The 16835-nt window shown below is 39.2% G+C and overlaps 1 protein-coding gene across 1 annotated transcript in view; it reads right to left on the minus strand.

Annotated features, from left to right (window-relative positions):
- KLF12 (KLF transcription factor 12) overlaps positions 1–16835 on the minus strand; it is a 432660-nt gene that overhangs the window by 370377 nt on the left and 45448 nt on the right. Inside the window, exon 2 of the mRNA XM_047080662.1 lies at positions 3078–3129. The gene's annotated coding sequence lies outside the window, so the exon portion shown is untranslated. The remainder of the gene's footprint in view (positions 1–3077; positions 3130–16835) is intronic.

Consider the following 16835-nt stretch of genomic DNA (forward strand, 5'->3'; position numbering starts at 1 on the left):
GCCTGGGTGGCTCAGTCGGTTAAGTGTCTGACTTCAGCTCAGGTCATGATCTCACAGTTCATGAGTTCGAGCCCCACGTTGGACTCTGTGCTGACAGTTTGGAGCCCAGAGCCTGCTTCGGATTCTGTGTCTCCCTCTCTCTACCCTCCCTCTTTCTCTCTCTCTCTCTCTCTCTCAAATATAAACATTTAAAAAAATTAAATATATTAATAAAACATAAACACTATCCAAATAGAACTGAAACTAAAACATACAGCATTACACCTTTACAGAGTCGTGATGCTCTGCATAGTATTAACCACCAGACCTTACTAAATAATGCATGTTAAACACGACACCTACGTAACAATTTAATGATTATGACGATGTGGGAGAGCTATATGAAAATGATCTAGTGTTTTGGTCTAGAAACATAAGCCAAATAATCTATAGGATCCTAATTTCCAGGGACTTTATAATACAATTTATACCATTTAATGCTGGCCGAGATACACTCGGGTATATTTCATTAAAACCAGAAAGAGGGGCGCCTGGGTGGCGCAGTCGGTTAAGCGTCCGACTTCAGCCAGGTCACGATCTCGCGGTCCGGGAGTTCGAGCCCCGCGTCGGGCTCTGGGCTGATGGCTCAGAGCCTGGAGCCTGTTTCCGATTCTGTGTCTCCCTCTCTCTCTGCCCCTCCCCCGTTCATGCTCTGTCTCTCTCTGTCCCAAAAATAAAAAATAAACGTTGAAAAAAAAAATTTTAAAAAAATAAAAATAAAAAAAAAATAAAACCAGAAAGAAAAAGAAATAACACATACAAAAGGAAAAATCACTACTTTACATGGCAGGTAGCAAACCTACATAAAATTAATCTGTGCGAGAATTATTTTTAATGGATGGTGAACTAAAATGGACTCAAAAGAAACAAGTGGTAGTTTAAGACATTAAGATGTCAGTGGGCTATGTTAAAAGGGCAACCACGTCATGGCGTCATCAGAGACAAGACTCTCCCTGACTGGCCAGGAGTCTGACCCTGTATAATGATTTTAAATTGGTGCTGATGGAAAAATATGAGCAACTCTTCACGTATAAACAAAAGAATGTAAAATACAATGTCAATCTAATAAATAGCACCTCCCAAATTTTCCTTCCCCTTAGAACTGAACAATCTACCACAAAAACTTACACTACATTATGGAAATGCAGGAATAGTGAGTGTTCAGCCTTCTCCACTCAACCTGAGTTCTCTCTCTATAAAGGAAATTTTATCTGAAAATACAAATTTACCTGGAAATAAGAGGAAAGCAGATCCATGCCACCTAACTTCTCACCAAATTACATTCCATCTTTACTATTACTTAAGTGTTTGCATATTATCATGCCTTTCTCTTATACCTATTACCACTTAACAGAGTCTGGTATATGGCAGATGTTCATTGAAAACACAACGTAGGGTGTGGCGGTGGGAGAAATGGGTAAAAGTGGTCAAAAGGTACAAATTTCCAATTATAAAACAAACATGTCCTGCGGATGTAACGTACAGCCAGTGAATATAGTTTAAAATACTGTATTGTAGGGGCACCTGGATGGCTCAGTTGGTCGAACATCCAACTCATGGTTTCAGCTCAGGTCATGATCTCACAACTTGTGAGCTCAAGCCCCCCATCAAGCTCTGTACTGACAGCCTGGAGCCTACCTGGGATTCTCTCTCTCTCCCCTTCCCCTGCTCATGCTCTTGCTCTCTTTTCCAGAAAGAAAGAAAGAAAGAAAGAAGAAGAAAGAAAGAGAGAAAGAAAAAAAAAGAAAGGTAGATACTGTATTGTATATTCAAAAGTTGCTAAGAGAGTATATCTTCCAAGTTCTTATTACAAGAAAAACAAATGTGTTAACTGTACGTGGCGATGGATGTTAACTATACTTATTGTGATGATCGTTTCACAATATATACTAACACTGAATCATTACATCGTACACCTGAAATTAACATGTTATGTCAATTATATGTCAATATTTTTAAAGAAAATTAATGAAAACATGATAAAAATAATAAAAGCATGATCACTTTGATAAAAATGCATGAATTCTTGCCAACTCCTGATCTTTACCATTTCCAAGATACCCATAGAATACACATTTATATAAATGATTACTCTCCTTAACTATATACAAGAAACTAAACAACATAATATGTAAGAGTAGCCTATCAATGCTATAGTGCAAGCTACAACTTTTGAAACTTTCTTGCTCTTAAACTAACTAGCATGTGTGTTATCACACTCCTATGACGCTACTAAGGATTATCTAAGAATAACTGATATAATTGTATTTAACTGGATTTTTTTCTCTCTCTTTTTTTCCTTTGCTTAGGGATTCTGACCATATGATTTTAAAACACAAGATTTTTTTAAAGGAGTCAAATACCATGGATTGGGGGTAGAGGTGAATCACATGCAGTAATGTTGACCTTTGCAATTCCATAAACCTTTCTAAGACTTTTCTGAGGCATAGGAAGTTTCAAATCCTGCTCAACATTGCTTAAGGAAATGCTTTGTTCAGGCTGTTTTCAGAGAAAACAGTCAATAACCATGCATGTGCCTTTGAATTCAGCTGCACCAGCTGCTAACTTAATGACACTGAAATTAGGAAGCTTTGTTCTAAAGGTGGCCACAGAGGCTCCTTTGGTATACTTATAGTTCCCAAACAAACCGAATCCTTGAAAAGGCACACACAAATACACACATGTCCAGAGACTGTGTTATTTGCAAAATGAAATAAACAAGTCAAACAGCCCAAATAAAAAGTGCAAGAATTCAGGAGGGAATGCAGTGTGAAGGAAAAACCTCAATGCCTAAGCTTTAATTACTTTGCTTTAAAGGCAGAATGTATTTCTTAAAATATTTTCCTAAGAACACGGGGCATGCTATGACTCTAGTCAACATTTATTCAGTACTTCATGTATATTTTAATAATGCCAAGAGTGGCACCAAAGGCTCAACAAGAAGTAATGTGTTGTTAAATTTTGCAATCTTTCTCCCCACCCCCCATTTTACATTTCCATTAGCAGCAGCACAAGACTCATCACCCAGCACCACATACCTGTTTAATCGTATTCAGAAGGTATTTTCTACATGCTGAGAGGCTGCGAAAGCTACAAATAAGTAAAAACAAAATCACTGATTAAAAACTAAAACAAAATACTGTGTCTTCCGCTACTGTTTTCTCATTCTTAAATATGGGGGTGGGGGGGTGCATGAGTGCAGGTGCGCTCATGTGGATACTTTGCTACCTGTAAGTATTCTTTTTCTGGGGTAAGTCAACTCTGAAATATCCAAGCGTAGGAGAGATAATCAACCCAGTGAGAATTTATAAACTGGTAGAGGATCACACCATGTCCCCCTTCTACCTTGCTCCCAGAAAATAAAACATGCCATGGGGATGAAGAGAAGACAGGGTTCTAAGACCTGGTAGTCAGGCTGTACAAGTCCTCAGGACAGCCTCCACTGACTTACAACCCACAAGTCACAGCATCTGGTCTTTATCACCTAACTTGACTCTGAGATTACCCAAAACTCAGTTGTTGGTAGGTGAGTCTGTGAGTCTCCATGTGAGTCTGTGATATGTGGAGATATAAGACCTGAATTACATGTCCTAACCAACTTTATCCTGATGGTTTAAGCCTGGCTAGATTTGGGATGTCCTTGAATGTAACAGGGAAGCAGACAAACAAATGAGGAAGTGACAGACAATGCTTGGAATGTTCCTGGAATATCAAAAAAATCGTAATTTCTACACAGGATTTGAGGCACAGCACAGCAGTATGCCAAGAGGGCTCAGGTGTGAATCTATTCAATTTAACAAATATTTATGACGCATCTTTTGCCAACTCAAATGTAAGAAGGATTCCAAATTGTGTTTATGTCCTCGGGATATAAAGCAGTGCTGGAACAGGCAGCAGGCACTTAATATCGAAGAAAGAAGGAAAGGAAAAAAAGGAAAGAAAGAAAAGGAAGGCAGGCAAGTAAGGAACTTGGGCAGAGTAGGCATTTGCTGGAACTGAGGATACAAAGATGAACAACGTGGCAAATGAACTTCAGAGGTGCTAGCTGGAGACTTAATCAGGGCCTCACCCCATTTTCTAATCCAGCTTTGAGTTCATCAACTTTTTCTTGAGATATCAGACAGATAAATGAAAAGTAAACTAGTTTGGAAAAATTAAGCTTCAGGCTCCTGCTGCAAACGTTTTGAAAACAAGAATCTAAAACAAGTTTTTAATCCTGGCCACACATGAGAATTATGTAGGAAACTTAAATATGCCAGCTATTGGCACCTGGGTCCCGTGTGGGATTAAATTACCAATTAAATTACAATCGTCAAGGAGGAGGTAAAGGTATTACTATTTTTAAATACTCATGTGATTCTAATCTGCAACAAATAATGAGAACCACTGTTCCGTAAATAATGACTAAGTTTTCTGCCCAGGGTCTACTATGAACTTGACAAGCTAAAACAAAAATGCAACCTATATTTAAGAACCATGTGTATGTTTATAGTACAGTACAGTAATATAGGAAACTCATTTGTTTAAGCAAACATGACCGAAAACAGGAATGGAGAAACACTAGACACTGATACAACCAAAAATTCCAAAAAAGCTTTAGATACCCAGCTCAGCACACCGACATAAAATGTCTCTAAATAGCTGAGAAATAATTACAATATAATTAAAAGTTTTCAAACACATGATTCTGACATTAATTTGAAGATTCCTTATTTTGTTACAATTACCTATACTTTTTAAAAGCAGTTCTATTCATAACAGCCCCAAATTGAAAAGAACCAGGATATACCTGAATACCTCCACTTTTAAAAGTAGGTTTTATGTTCTAAAACTGATGGTGGTACACTGCACAATTCTGTGACTGTCCCAAAAACCACTGAATTGTACACTTTAGATAGGTTGAATCGGCGTGCCAACTATGTCAATAAAGTTCTACATATAAAAGAAATTTTTTAAGTAGACTTATCTTCTCAATTAGAAATGAGTTTTTTCATAATTGTACATGGGCAGTGGCTGTTTTATTAGTATAAATCCATTTTTAATGTTAAATTTCATTTTCTTTTTCATATTCTCCTAAAATCAAGGGTGCAAGCCATACTGAAAGAATTTTGGCTTCAACAGCTTTTAAAACTCACAGCCTGGGGCACCTGGGTGGCTCAGTCGGTTAAGCATCTGACTTTGGCTCTCAGGTCATGATGTCATAGTCTGTGAGTTCGAGCCCCGTGTCAGGCTCTGTGCTGACCGCCCAGACCCTGGAGCCTGCTTCGGTTTCTGTGTCTCCCTCTCTCTCTGCTCCTCCCATGCTTGTGTTCTCGCTCTCTCTCTCAAAAATAAACATTAAACATATTTATTTTAAAAAAATCACAGCCTGGAGCAAAAATGTGACATTATAAAAAGTCACTTTAAATTACTGCAATTAATGATGTCATAACTGGGGAGCAGGGGATAACATGTGATTAAGTGGAACACCTGCGTGGCTTGGCCTGTTAGGCATCCAACTCTTGATTTTGGCTCAGGTCATGATCTCATGGTTCGTGAGTTCAAGCCCCACATTGGGCTCTGCACTGACTGTGCAAAACCTGCATGGGATTCTCTCTTTCTCTCTCTCTATGCCCCTACTGCGGTGCGTCTCTCTCTCTCCCTCTCTCTCTCTCTCTCTCTCTCTGTCCCTCCCTCCCTCCCTCAAAATAAATAAACTCAAAAAAAAAAAAATGTGATTATCAGTGAATCACTAAGTGTGATGTGATGGAAATTAATTGGGCCTAAATGTCTTAAGCCCCCAAGGTCTAGATATGACCCCACCATTTGTGAAGTGAGTATTCTTAGACAAACTATAAAATTGCTATAAAAACTGTAAGTCAGAAATTCATTACAATAGTAAGCTGAAGCAATGTTTAAGAAACCATTTGAAAACTGTTTGGTGTTTAAAAAAATAGTGTTGAAATTATTTTGGCTTTGTTGCAAAAAGAGAGATCACCAAGTTCAGAGAGTCTATGACGTGTTCCAAGAATCTCTAAAATTTTGTTCTCCACCCACTTTTCCCTGTAGCATCTCTTAAACCGCTTAAATTTTTCCCGTCTCCATATTTTCTCATCTATAAAGGAGAGACATATTTGCCTCTTTAGAAGTTACTGAACTATAAATTAAGTCCCCTACTTTATTCCGGAAAATAAGTGCAGCCAATGAAATGACTGGTGCCTGGAGTCCTTTTGCCCCTTTTGGACCTAGGAAGATACAGAGGGTTTTTAGGATACCGTAATTATATACGGCAAGCAGATTTTGGATGTTAGTTTGTTTTGTGGGTTTTTAACAAGAGTCCCAGCCAGCCAGGGGAAAGGGAAAGAACTAGAAGAAACATAATTAAGCAGCTTTGAAGTTCTGATAACTAAAAGGGCACATGACACAGAGGTTCTTATCAGGAAGGGTCCCTATTCACAGGAGAGGAGCAAATCCAAATTTCCATGCATAGAATTGCAACTTTTTTACGGTAATTAGTCCTTCTCTTTCAGAAATCCCATCCCAGTGAAGCTCTGCAAATGAATCAATTCTGTTTCCAAAAAAAAGTTACTCTCTTCTCCAAAACAAGTAACTGTTACCCCCAAAAGATAACCATGTTCTTACAAAAAAAAAGCTTTCCATTTAGAAGGGGGAGACACAGGCAAATGGAAATGTTTCTACAAACTTTGTCAAGCATTACTTAAAACTGTTACAAGGCATGATTACAAATGACCGTGAATTTAATACTACTATTTAATTGAATCTTCAATTCTTTGGTAAGGATTAATTATTTCTTATATTACATTTCCTTCATTGTGTGATGATATGGAAATATATATACCCATACATGTGTGAGCTGCTCAGCTATAATTAATGATGCACTTTTATTCTCTATTATTGTGTGGAAAACATTCTGACACAAAATAAATGAAGCATAATCATTCAGTGTAATGATTCGAATGTACTGATTAATGAAATGAAATAGCTTCTCTGCTCTTTAGTTAAATTAAAACATTTACACACTGGGAATCATAAGGGCATCCCTAAATGAATGTTTTCTAGGTAACCATTTTCCCTTATAGAAATCACCTGCCCAGCCATCACTGACTAGAAGTTCCCAGCAGTTGTAATATGTACCACTATCTTATATGCAAGAAACAAAAACTGTGTCAATTAAACTATTACACAATACTAAGCTGTCTTCAGAGATGTTAAAAAGTGTGTGAGGAGGAAACAGGAGAGAATGTGACCTATATGCTTAAAAATCACTAGATGGAAAAAAAAAAAATGAAAGAAGAATCATCTGGGGCCCCTGTGTGGCTCAGTCAGTTAAGCATCTGACTCTTGATTTTGATTCAGGTCATGATATCCTAGTTTGTGAGTTCAAGCCCTGCATCAGGCTATGTGCTGACAGCGCAGAACCTTCTAGGAATTCATTCTCTCCCTCTGCCTCTCTCTCTCTCTCAAAATAAATAAACTTAAAAAAAAAAATCAAGAATCATCTGAATAGATAAATAGGTTGACTGATTTCCTTAGCCCCCATACAAACCTACTTAGATTTTCTGGAGACTGGGCTAAGGTACTAAAGCAGAGGACCCTTGAACAACCCAGGGGTTAGGGGAGCCAACTCCCCGTGCAATTGAAAATCCAAGTATATCTTCCGACTACACAAAAACTTTACTACTAATGGCCTACTACTGACTGGAAGCCTTACCAATAACATATTTTAGATAGTCAATGAACACATACTTTGTATGTTATGTATATTATATAGTTTGTTCTTACAACAGAGTAACCTACTGCACTGTATTTATCAAAAAAAAACTCCATGCAGAAGTTGATCTGTGCAGATCAAACCAATGTTGTTCAAGGGTCAACAGTATTGGGGTGCCTTGGTGGCTCAGTCAGTTAAGTGTCCGATCTCACAGTTTGTGAGTTTGAACCTCCCATCAGTCTCGATGCTGTCAGCACAGAGCCCACTTCAGATCCTCTACCCCCCCCACCCTCCCCTACTCGCTCACACACACTCACATGAGCATGTGCTCCCTCTCAAAAATAAACATTAAAAAAAAAGAGAGTCAACTGTATTTGTAAAAAGTTCCCCAGGTGAGAAATCTAGAACCAGCTGGCAGAGATCTATCAATTATACCAGTTCTCTAATTATAAGCAACTCAAACACAATGGCAACCATGATTAATACCACACTTTGTTTTTAACAACTGTTTATATGTATACATAAAAATACTGCCTACAGTGGGAATTGGCCAGCTTGAAGATATCACTAAAAGTGTGTAGATTTTAACACTGATATTGATGAGGGCAGAGACAAAGGAAGCCCCTTAAAGTCTCTACATAGTATTCCCTCTTCCCAGCACGGAACCCAGTCCAATGGGTGGAGCCCAGCTCCAGTGACAGCAGTATTTGTGTTACATTTTTGGTTTAGGAAGAGCTCAATGGCTTCTGTTAGGTCTACAGGTGTCCAGAGGGCCTCTGGTACCCAACTACCAACCTGGGTCACTCCTGGTCCAGGCAGCTCCAGAAAACTAGCAAAGCAATAAAGCAGTAGTACTGTTAAAGAGGCAGACAGAAGTCTTATAACCCAGCACCGCCACTTAACTGCCAGGCGATCTTGAGAATGATACTGAACCTCGATTATCACATGGAGGACTAACACGAATAATCAGATCTGTCACGAAGATGCACTGAGATAATACCTATAAAACACCTAGTGCAATAAATGGTACAAAGTAGGTGTTCGGTAATTAGAAAATGACGTTATCCCTATTGTTGCCCCTTCCATCTATCTCCTTTTTTATTAAAAAATTACTTTGAGCACTACAGATCTCAGTACTAATCTTTCTCTCTATTAATATGCATTGATGTTTGTCTCTACTTCTAATTTACAACCTTAAAGACCATGTTTAATGTTATGTTTTTTCTCTGTTCCTAGGAGCTCAAAACATGGTATTAGGCAACCAACAGATATTTTATCAATTCAACCATTCACTCAACAGATAATAATTACAGATTTGTCACACGCAAGACAACATCCTAGGCATGGGGAATACATTGATCTCTACCCCTGAGTTTACAATCCATGCTCAGTAAGATCTAGTCCATTTTAATGAATTATTCATTGGAACAGCAGAAACACACATATATGTATCACTACATACAGGCATAAAAAGACTCCTCCCATAGATTTACAATAACCTGTTCCCCTACTCCACTCTTATCAGAAAATAAGTCACCTTAGTTAATCATTAAAACTACCAATTTTAACTGTATAGACCATAGTCTCATGTTCAAACACCTCAAGTAATGGAGTCTAAAAGTGAAAAATGTCTATACATGCCTCATAACTTGTAAGAGAGCTGATCACAAAAAGTAGTGTACTACAAAGTCATCGATTCAAGGACAAAAGAAATTCACAAAAACATCTTTCTATGTGATGCTATAAAATATTTCAACATATTCACAGATTGAACTTTCTCTGTAATTCCAAAATCTCATTTTCTCATGCAAAATTTCTTCCAGTTAGGAAAAAAGCCTAAGTGAGATAAAAAAAAAAAAAAAAAAAAACTATCTTGAGGAAATTGTATGGTATTGTAAGGAGCTAAGAAAAAGATTGTATGGTATGGAAAACTAAAGAGCCTGTCAATAAAGAAAAAGCACCATTTTCTCCCTTTGTTCAGCACCATACTTTGTTCCCCTCCAGTCCTACCTCATATCCTGTAACCCCCAGATTCCACACTATGGGCTTAGACTCCTCCCACTTGCTGCAAGAATGACCCAAGACAAGATGTTTTTAAGTGAGGATGAACATGCACATATTTTTGTACAAGATGAGTATCTAGTTTGCTATTTCTGGCAAAGGACAGGGAATGTACAAGGTTGTCAGTACAGCTTTTATCTCCTGTGATTTAACTGGACCTTTAGCAAGCACAAAATATAACTTCAAAAGAAAGTTTTTTTTTTCCCATGATAAAACAAAGCAAGCCAGGAAACATTTTCCAAGGTGGGGGGCACTGACAGTCCTTCAAACCAAGAAGTAAGCTGGTAAAAAATTTTTAAGAGGGGAGAATTAGAAATGAAAGAATTATTACTTTTGCAATAAGTAAAGCAAAATAAGGCAAGTATAGACCAAGTAAAGAAAAAAGTTTCGACAAAGGCAATATAGTGTACAACTAAAACATGAGGAACAGTGACTTTCAGACAAGAAGTTTAACTTCAGGTATATGACCACTGAAATGAGTGGGTAATAGATGAAATTGCACAGTGGACTCAAATATCTTGGTTTTAGAAAAATTTTTAAGTGTTATTTATTTATTTTGAGAAAAAGAGAGAGAGCACAAGCAGGAGAAGGGCAGAGTGAGAGGGAGAGAGAGAGAATTCCAAGCAGGCTCTGCAATGCCTACACAGAGCCAGACATGGGGATCGAAACCACGAACCAGGAGATCATGACCTGAGCTGAAACCAACAGTCAGATGCTCAACAAACTGAGCCACACAGGCACCCCTCTAATATCCTGGTTTTACAACAGTGTGTCCCAGAGAACAGGCATCATTTCTAAAGCAATTATTAGTTAGCTCATACAGAGTAATAGTAATGTAGACAATCCAACTGATTTCATTCCAACAAACATTCTTTAATACATTTGTTATGTACAAAACTCTGTAAGTACTCTAGGATACAGACATAAATCCAAGTCCAAAATGTGTTTTAATAAACTCAGACCATACTTTATTTTCAGAGGTTTGTGCAGTTAATGTTGATGAGTATTAGGTTCAGACATATAAACTTGACATGTCTGTACCTCAAAAACAATTGAATAATGGTAATTTCATATGGTTCAACTTAATACATAACGCCTATCATTGACAGCCAACAAAATAACTATGAAATACAAGTCTAGGCAAAGTGTCTCTGTAAGTACAGAAATTAAGAGTTTAAAAAAACCCAAATTCATTCATTTGACTTTGCAAAGCAGGACAGCTTCTTTGAGCAGATGGCATATGAACGAGGAATCAGGTTTTGAGAGTTGGAATAGTTAGAAGAAGGAATATAGTGAGGAAGAAGTGGCAGATGGGAATTTTAGACTGGGGACAAGCAAGAACATAAGTACAGGATCATAAAAGTGTAATAGAATAATTCAAATGGCAAAATCATCTACTTTAATGTCATTGAGCAAGTATGTGAGGTTCATTATTAAAACAGAATTTTGGGGCACCTGTGTGGTTCAGTCACTTAAGTGTCCGACTTCAGCTCAGGTCATGATCTCGCAGTCCGTGAGTTCAAGCCCCGTATCCGGCCCTGTGCTGAAAGCTCAGAGCCTGGAGCCCGCTTCAGATTCTGTGTCTCCCTCTCTCTCTGCCCCTCCCCTGCTCATGCTCTGTCTCTCTCACTCTCAAAAATGAATAAATGTTAAAAAAAAACTTAAATTAAAAAAATAAAATAAAACAGAATTTAAATTCAATTAACCTGGAGAAACTTATTTGTCTCACAATCAAAACAAAACAAAACAAAAAAAACGCAAACAAAATTCTAGGATGGGACACCTGGGTGGCTCAGTTGGTTAAGCCTCTGACTTCAGATCAGGTCATGATCTTAAGGTTCATGAGTTCAAGCACTGTCCACATCGGGCTCTGTGCTAACAGCTCAGATGAAGCCTGCTTTGGATTCTGTGTCTCCCTCTCTCTCTGCCCCTCCCCTGCTCACACTCTATTTGTTTCTCTCTCTCTCTCTCTCTCTCTCAAAAATAAATAATTTTTATTAATTCTAGAATAAGTATAAAATTTTTTCTGAGAAATGATAAAAAGAAAATTAAATAAGAACATCAAATCAACCATTCCCTATAAAAGAGCTACAAACAGTCTCAGGTTCACAGACATCTCAATATAAAATAATACACTAAAAGCTCCTCCTTCTGCTATAGACGGAGTGTATCAGATACTATTCTGTTCGGTAATGGGCAAGAGCTTTCCCCTTGACTAGTGTCCTTATGGATGCCTCTGCCTTTGCTCTAAACATCAGGGTTTCAGAAAGGCCCTACTGAATTTTAAAGGTCAAGTTCTTCCCACCATTCCATTTACAAATCACTGCAAGTAACCCATTATACATTTACTATGGAACTGGCAAAATTTAATAATCACTAGACCTTACTGAGTGCTTTGTGGGAACGGTGGCTTTTGCATGGTTATGAAGACGGTAATGAAGTCAAATCTACTGCTCCATTACACATATTATTTTTAGCCACAATAACAGTGTTCCGTTTAAGCTTTAGGACTGCATTTAAATAGATGGTTTAGGAAACAATAAAGCCTAAAAGAATACTGTAGGTGTATTCCAAATTTAGAGTGAGTAGGAAACATCAGGGGAATTTTATCTACTCCATCAAACAATAAAACACTCTGAGCCAGCAACACAAAGAAGCCAAGAAAACAGTGGATGGGAACTTTTTTTCTTATTAGAGAGTCAGCAAGCTAATAAAAATATTAATCAAAGGGCACATAAAAAATTTTTGTTTGGCAGGAATTTTTTTTTTTTTAAAGAGAAATGTCAGATACTGTGCTAGTTACACTGCATAAATACTGGACCCAAGAGACGCACTACGTACCCGTTAAAGGAACAGGACAAGGGGAAGAATAGAGTTAAGGGACCAAGTGAAGAAGAAATGAGACACACACGCAGAGAAAAACAGAAAACACTGCAGAATACATAGAAAAGCACCTACAATCAAACCCAAAAGAACACAGAACAGTGTTCTGTTTGATCTCTCACAACATTTTGGCTGACGATTAGATGTCTACTGTAGTCTCATGAATACGAGTAACTCGTTCTGCGAGTGTTCCACAAGATGAGCAAACATTTCTAATAAATTTTAACTTGATAAACGAGCGAGGTCTCGCACTGAGTGAGGTCTTGCGTGAGTAGTACGTGACGCCGAACGTCACATGATCACAACTGAACCAATGGTTCTTGAAATTCACTTTGATACACAAGCACTTTGGATTACAAGCATGTTTCTAAACGAATTATGCTTGCAAACCAAGGTTTTACTGAAAAAATGGGGATACCTTATATACACTGCCTCAAAGACCATACAAAATTATGTTAATGGTTGAATATAAACCGATAGTCCAGAGGTTCTTTCTCAGCTAGAGCCCATGACAAAACATTAGACCCTAATGCAAGAAGAATATAACTAGTACCTTTGGGAAAGTGAAATATTCCTATTAAAAGTGTTGGAAAGGGGTACCTGGGTGGCTTAGTCGGTTAAGTGTCTGACTTTGGCTCAGGTCATGATCTCACAGCTCTTGAGTTCGAGCCCCATGTCCAGCTCTGCACAGACAGCTTGAAGCCTGGAGCCTGCTTCAGATTCTGTGTGTCCCTCTCTCTCTGTCCCTCCCCACTCATGCGCTCTCTCTCGTTCTCTCTCTCTCTCTCAAAAATAAACATTAAAAAAAAAGTGTTGGGAAATATCAAAACATCATAAATTAATCACTGCTTGTATGCCTGGGCACGATACAAAGTTTGTTCACAAAAGTTCTAGGAGGTTAGCTTATTTTGTGAAATGTAGCCACAAATTTCAACAATCTTATCTCCAGTTAGAGTTTCAGGTTTAGAGAATTAGGTTGTGATTGTTTACAAGATGCTTCTACAATTTTGTGTCACTTTTTTTTCTTTTCTGAGAGTTGGGTGTGGTTTGGTTTTGGCTTTTAATTCATAGGTGATGGGAGATGAACAATAACACATTTTTAGCACATGGTGTGAATTCAAACTTGATGGTAAGGAAGCCCACCAGGGTATGCAACTGTGTTTTGTCTAGATGTTCGCCATATGCTGTTTTAGTTTCCGTGTTATTATTCGTAGGGACTATAACATCTCACAGTCCTGAGAGCCTCCAAAGTACTCACCCATCTGGTTTCCCAGATACAAAAATGGCACAGGACCCCGTCACTGATTTTTAGGCGGAGCAAGAAGGCAGTGGCAGAAAGGCACAATGAAGGGCTGGCTTTTCTTAAGGATCTGAGGCAGCAGGTGTGGCAGGAGCACTGAAACCGGTGCTGGCCACTGTTTCCAGCACTCTCTCTTATTACCCACGCCTGACTGCCTCTGCACAACAGACTGACATGGTCGAAGGTTTCGCCAAAGTCCACATTAGAACAGAGCAAGAGTCAGCTAACTTCTGTTGAGCGCCAGAAAGTAAGTATCTTCGGCTTTGTAAGGCAGAGTCCAAAGCAGTCACAGACGATACTTAAACAAACGTGGTGGCTGTGCACCCATAAAACTTTATTTATAAAAGCAGGCTGTGGGCCATCATTTGCCAACATCTGGCACTGACTTCTTAACTCTCAGAAGTGGTCTTTCTGGTAACAAGCTTATCCTCATTTTGAAGGGACCACGAATCCTCGTAGCTATTGTATCATTTGGGTGCAACGGTATTGGTAACAACAAGCCTGAGTAGCAGCATTTCTTGGGCGCTTGTGATATCCCAGACACTGCACGAATTACATATAATTCCCCGAATCCTCACACCTCCTTGAGGTAGCTGTTACCATCATTCCTATTTTCAGCTACAAAGGTCAAAGTATAAATATCAAAGGGCCTTCAGTGGTGGAGGGACTAAATCCAAGATCTTTGACTTGGATCCTTAGCTGGCCTACAGGCTTCTAACTTTGGGATTCAGCACAGTCAACAGGGGGCTTGTTTAAATGCCAATTCCTGGCCTCCACCTTCAAATGTTCTGATTTAGTCCCCTTGGATTAGGCCTAGGAACCTGCATTTTAACACATACTTCTGGTAAATCTGGTGCAAGTTGTCAGTGGAACACACACTGAAAAATACTACACTACCATACAGCATCCAAGCCAAAAGCCAAGTGTCTGTATGGAAACAGAGACTGTTGGTGCCTGCTAAAATCATAATCTGAGCAAACGATTACCCTCAATGAGGAAAAGTTGAAGTAGACTTTTTAAAAAAAAATTTTTTTTTTCAACGTTTATTTATTTTTGGGACAGAGAGAGACAGAGCATGAACGGGGGAGGGGCAGAGAGAGAGGGAGACACAGAATCGGAAACAGGCTCCAGGCTCCGAGCCATCAGCCCAGAGCCTGACGCGGGGCTCGAACTCACGGACTGTGAGATCGTGACCTGGCTGAAGTCGGATGCTTAACCGACTGCGCCACCCAGGCGCCCCAAGTAGATTTTAAACTAATCTTACTTTCAGCCTGCTTTGTATTTTTACGCATTAAAAATTATGAAAGCTATATGGAGTTTTTAATACGGAGGTAAATATAAAAGAGGTTTAAATTTCAAAAGCCAATTTTTGTTAAAATGCCGAGCTAAAGAAATCACTGATATTTTAGGCATAGGGAGAGGCTGACTGATGATCAGCAGCATTTTTGTTTTAAAGATGTAAATCTAGAGATGTCAACCTCTCCTTGTATATTCCAAAACTTAACTGCCTAGCACGTTTTTCTTACGTGCCACTGGGGATGCTGGAGAAGAACTAGGATGTTGTTTGGCAATAATGTCACGTGGAGTTAGTTTCCGACAACACGATTTCTTGGACAGGGAGTAGGTCACAGCCCAAGATGGGAGTTCGGACATGAAGCAGGAGTCACATGAATTCGGCCATCGGAAGCACACGGGACCAGAAGCTTGGCAAGCAGCAAGCACACATGATGTGAATGTTGACGCAGGACCGCTGCAGAAGTTGCGCAGGTCAGAGACAGAACAGCAACGTGGTTTAAAAAAAAAAAAAAAAGTCCTGGGAGGATGTTCTCACTTCTGAAAGTAGCTGAGGCCCCTGGGCCCTAGGAGAGCCTCAACTTTCTGTAAGGGTTCAGAATCATCTGCATAAGCAATGTCACACTAGCAGAGTTGGGGTCAACCACTCGGCCCGGGATCAGGGACTCAACATTTATTGAACGCATGTCTAGGCCAAGAAACATGCTAAGTGCTGCAGCTGAACTGCTGATTAAAATGTACTCCCTGTTCTCAAGGAGCTTATTATCTGCTAGAAGTGAGGCTTCTAGACCAGCTCATGCCACCCTCTTCTGGTCACGTCATTCTAAGCTTCTAGTCACGTTGTTAAAGATCCTGAGCCTCAGGGGTTTTTTATCTGTAAATTAGAGGCAGTAAGGTCATCAGTTGTTAGCGTCAAATGAAAACCTCTGTAAGGTAAGGCACTACTACAGAATTAATTGGTGGTTCCCAGTACACCGTGAAGAGGAAGACAGAAGGGGGCTCTACAGGAAGCCCCCGCTGAATGCACAAACAGTAAAGGAGCAGAAAAGAAAGCACTGCCTGTTACTACACCCAGGTGCATTTTTAACAAGAACACTAATGAGGGCATGATCCAGGGTAGTTTTAGCAGCATACCCCGTATTCTTAGAAACTTCACAAGGATGAATGATTATAGGAGGGAGTGATATCCTGCAGACCAGATACAAAAACACGGTCCTGTTCTCCCTCGACACCACGGGACCCTAAGCAGAAAGGGGTCTACTAAAAACTCCACGAAAGATGGTGAGCAAACAACTCTTAGTATTTGGCAAACCTTCTGTTCAGAAACTCCACTAAGAATACCATCCTTCGGGGAAATGTACTCCACCACAGAGACTCCTGCACTAGTGAAAATGCTGGTGGCTGCTGTTTCTACTCTAGCATGCCAAAGGACTAAGAGAAAAAGATGAGGGCCATTCAGAATCAGAATATGGTCTTTAGGTGATACTTTTATGGACTTAACTTGATTTATAAGAAAGAGTATATGGCTGGGATTCTGAATACCTTTCC

The sequence above is a fragment of the Lynx rufus genome, unplaced genomic scaffold, assembly GCF_022079265.1.
Source record: "Lynx rufus isolate CCGP_SWC_20201006 ecotype Redwood Valley unplaced genomic scaffold, mLynRuf1.p SCAF_1, whole genome shotgun sequence".
Lineage (NCBI taxonomy): Eukaryota > Metazoa > Chordata > Mammalia > Carnivora > Felidae > Lynx > Lynx rufus.